This window comes from Apaloderma vittatum, unplaced genomic scaffold, assembly GCF_000703405.1.
Source record: "Apaloderma vittatum isolate BGI_N311 unplaced genomic scaffold, ASM70340v1 scaffold5444, whole genome shotgun sequence".
NCBI lineage: Eukaryota > Metazoa > Chordata > Aves > Trogoniformes > Trogonidae > Apaloderma > Apaloderma vittatum.
This window is the reverse complement of record NW_009714214.1, coordinates 57110-61730: the sequence shown is the minus strand read 5'-3', so window position 1 is coordinate 61730 and position 4621 is coordinate 57110.

Here is a 4621-nt window from a genome sequence, read left to right as displayed (position 1 = left end):
ATGTAAAATGTTTAAATTTTTGAAGTGTAGGGGATTTTTTTTTTGCATTTATCTAAGCATTTTGATAATAGAGAGTTGTGTGTTTTTCCTGGTAATCAAAAAATTCACATCTAGAATTTAATTAAATTTATATTGATTTTTAAATTGTGCAAACTTGTAACTTGGGTGTAAATTATTGGTTAGCACTGAGTATAATCACTTATACAGCTGCCTGTATTTTATTTTAAATTTTTCAAGGAATATAGTGACCCTTTATCTGAATTTGAATAGATTTCAGTTGCTAAGGCATTTAAAATTAAGACTTAACCACCAAACATGAAATGCAAAAAAATCTAATTGTGCACAAGTTATGAAAACCTAATATTGAGCAGAATTGTTTACCATTACTGCAAGTTCAGTTTTACATTTATTTAGATTGGCTTGTTAAAGTTATTTTTGTCTACTTCAGTATCAGTGTTCATTTGTTATTGTCTCATCTTAGAAGGATGAATTAGCAGAAATGAATATAATTGGAGGGTTTCAAATTTTTCAGAAGATCTAACATGCTTTTAAAAATAATTATAACAGTTATAAACGATGGGGCCTTCTCACAGGATATATTAAAATTGTTAATATTGAAATGGACCCTGCATGTCTTGTAAACAGTTGCTGTAGGATCATGACATTAAAATTAACACCGTACATAGGAGCGTTTTGAGATGGTTGCATAAGTACATACTTGACAGTAAAGAGTGGGAGAGCTTATATAGTTATTCTCATGCTGAAGGAATAAATCAGTTTCTATTGTAGCCTTCTTTGTAATAACTTCTGCCCTTCTGCTAATGAACAGCCTGTCCAGAGTGTAAAGATACCTTGTCAAAAACATTAAAATACATGGCCAGAGGGATGGGCTATTTTACGCATGCCCAACCCTGATGGTTTTGATAGACTTGCAGGGAGGCATGAAGACTGAAGAATGTGGCCCAGCATCCATAATTTTATTTTATTTGTTAAAAGGAAAGAAGAAAGAAAAAGAAAAAAACCAGGGCTGAACTAGGATAAAAAGCAAAAAGTGAGACAGATAAAACAAATGAATGTAGACAAAACACAGAACAGTAACTCAAAGGTCCGATCTAAAAAAGCTCAAATCAGCTTTGCGAAGTCAAATGGGAGTCAGGAAAGTAAAACCTAGAGTTGCCATCAGATGCAATTAAGAAATAACTGTGTAGAGGAACTTGGAAAAATGCAAAAGTGTCTGCTGCAGTAAACTGAAATGTTATAATCTTCTTTTGCACTTAATGTGCTAAATTCCTCTCTCAGAGGAGAATATCCTTAGAAATCAGATTAGAAAGTGTTTAAAGGGAATTATTTGTCAAAGTTTGTTTTTTTACTAAAGTCAGGATAACTAATATAATCTCTCAGATATTGCTGTAAATAATCCTTTATTTGATATAATTTTACCATTTAGATTGCACATAGACTTACTTATATGTTGTGCAGGTAACTTACCTGGTAGCCTGACACTGTGTATCACTAACTTTCCCCCTAAAAGCTTTTCTTTGTGGTTGTGAGTCACGTTACACTTTGAAGACTGCCAAATCTGAAGTATTTCTCATGAAATAAGATGTAGGTGGTTGATTTTGTCTTATGCAGATTTGCTATGAATTGCCAAGTTATCAAAAAGCAAGGAGAATGTCAAAACCCTAATTTTCCCTTTTCATTTGTTGAATATATATTTGTATACTACAGGGTATCAGATTTACTAGTGCCTGAGTTCTCTGGAAAGCCCTGCAAATCATCTGATTCTGAATTAATGAGATCACATTACACTAAATGTTTGAACAGCAGAAAGACTGTGTATGAAAATCAGATTTTACTGTCCCAAGTGCTTGTCACTTCTAATAAAACTGTTGTGTAGCCTATGTATTTTCTGTGAATGTTACATTTATGTGTAATATAGGTACACAGACATTTTAAGGCAACATCTGTCTATTTAGAGAGAATGTCATGTCTTCTGCATCAGTTGTGATACAGGATTATTTTTTTTAAAGAGAGCTTTTTAAGAAAAGGCAAAAAGTAAGATTCTGGCAGCTTACTATTAAATTTCAATCAAGCCTGTATAGTTAGTAATAAAACATTTACAAGTTTGTAAATGTTAAGTTTCTTCAAACTCTTACTGTCACGTGTGGAATTTCCATTTGTACTAATTGTGCATTTACTGCAGCTGCCTACATGCAAGGCTTAATAATAATACTGTATTTATCACATGGAAGTACAGACACAGTATAAATATGTAAGAGTAGAAATTGTCTACAGCTGTACTTATGTTTTCATAAGATGTTACACTAAAAAGGTGTGAATTTATGGTATTAGCTACCTGTTATCAGTCACTGGTGCTCTTCCTCCCAAAAGTACTTTCAGAAGAGTATTAAACTAAAATAAAACAAGTGTAAAATCCTGTCAATGTTTTGTGCTCTCTTTGAAAGCTAAACATAGACATTGTTCAAGCTTATTTTGTTCACTGGATGTTATTGTGGTCAATACACACATAATTTATTTCATCTAGGACACTAGGAAACAGTGGACCACGCAGCTTAGCAAAGAGCTTAGACGTAGCTCATCACAATAAATGCCAGTTAATTTGAATCAGTAGATTTTTCTTTCCTCTGTGACTTGACAGTTTTCTGTAATTCTTTTGAATACTGGGATTGTGTTGAGACTAAACCACTTCTGATTATACCCCAGCACAAACTTATAGCTTATGGCTACATTTAATCAGTTTCATAAAAAGTAATAAAAATATTATTGCATCTGTCAAAGGATGGTGTTGCTGCATGCTATTTTAAATGGTGTTTAAGTACAGTTATAAGCATACCAGTACAATGAAATCAGCTCTGTTCCTAACAGCAAAGTTACGTTATTTGTTACTTAAAAAGTTAACCGAGAATCATATGTTAATTATCCTAATTATTCAGGCTGGTTTTAATATGTGCTGAAATTGCTTTAAAAACTATATTTGAAATATTTATATCAAACTCATTTAATTTCTCGTTACTTGTAAAAAGTAGTGTTTTCCCAGTTGTAATTTTAAAGAAGTTTTGTCTTAGCTGCACAAGTGTATCATTCTCTTTTGTATACACTTTTTTTGTGAGCTCAGAAGTTATCACACTTATTCAAGAATCTTTCATTCTCTCAAAATGAATTTGTGCCCCGCTAAGTGTTGATATTGACCAGTACTAGAAAAATGGTGCTGAGGAGTATTGTAGAATTAACTTGTGCTCATGATGTTACAAGTATAAAAATTGTCTGTAGAGTAAGATGGGAAACTTAATCATAATGGTATTTGGATGATGAGAATAGTCCCAAACTAACTAAATGTTAAACTAGCCTATGAGGAAAAGATGGCAGGTTTTGCAGCCTTGTAGCATTAATCAGATATGTGGTATGGTATCACTGTTTCTCATAAGAAATACTCAAACACATTCCTAGTATCAATTCCTGTAGAAGACAAACAGGAATCTAGATTACACTTTCAGAAATCATAAACTATGAAATAAGTTTCTTGGGGAAAAATTATTGTAGAGGTCTGCTCTTTAGTATAATATTATTCCTTTGAAAACTTGACCACTTCAGAATATTTGAGAACAAGTAAGTTACGTCCGTCTTGAGTAATACATTTTAGTTTCTAGTCCTATTTTTATCTGTGCATCACGTAAACCAAACTTCTTACTCTTCGTTATATTTCAATATTTGTGCTGAAAGGAGAGGGCATTTAAGTAGTTTTAAACTGTATTGATTACTTGTTCATTTGATTGGAGTAGAAAGATGATTTAGTTTGGAGAGGTTGAATAAATATTATTTTCTATTTTTCTGTAGTTTGCCTAATAAATATACTAACATAAAAGGATCTTTCTTTAAGCCCTGAATGCAAAGGGAGGTGTGGTCAGGAACAGGCTCTGATGACTTAAATCACTGCTACTCAGTCTCTCAGAATATTTAAATCCTATGAATTTGTGATTCAGTAATGTTGCAACATCAAAAGGGGTAATATATTCAATTATCTTGAGATGAACTCCACAATTCTTCTTTAGGCAGATTGAATTCCCTAAAGGTTTTGCTGAATAAGTACTTAAGTATTGTGCTGTTTGTTACAGTTTTCATCAGGAGTCAAGCCATAGAAAGTCTCCCAACTCTGAGCAAACCCTGAAAGACTTCAGGGATGCCCTAAACCTCCCTTGTTCCTTTTTCAGTTGTTAAACTGTGGTTGAAGGTCAAATAATCCTTTCTGCTAAGCATCCAACTTTTATCATAAAGGAAGTAGTTTGATATTTGGTATTAATTTTAGCATAAGGGTTTTGTCTAAGTAGCTTAACAAAAACCTTAAAGGCGGGCAGACAGATGCTGTTGAGTTGCAAGTGCACTGTAATTGTTTATTGAGATAGTACAACTCATAGTTTGAAGAAGACAGAGCTTAACTGATGTGTTAATTCTTCCTTCCCAAATATACATAAAAATTTGCCACCACTTTTGCTGCCAAGAGTCCTCTGAAGATTATCTATCTAGGCTTTTTCTAACTTAGGCCTTTGTAGGAAGGTTAAAAAGCCTAGTGGATGGAGATCATAATGTATGTGTATCCCTCCTG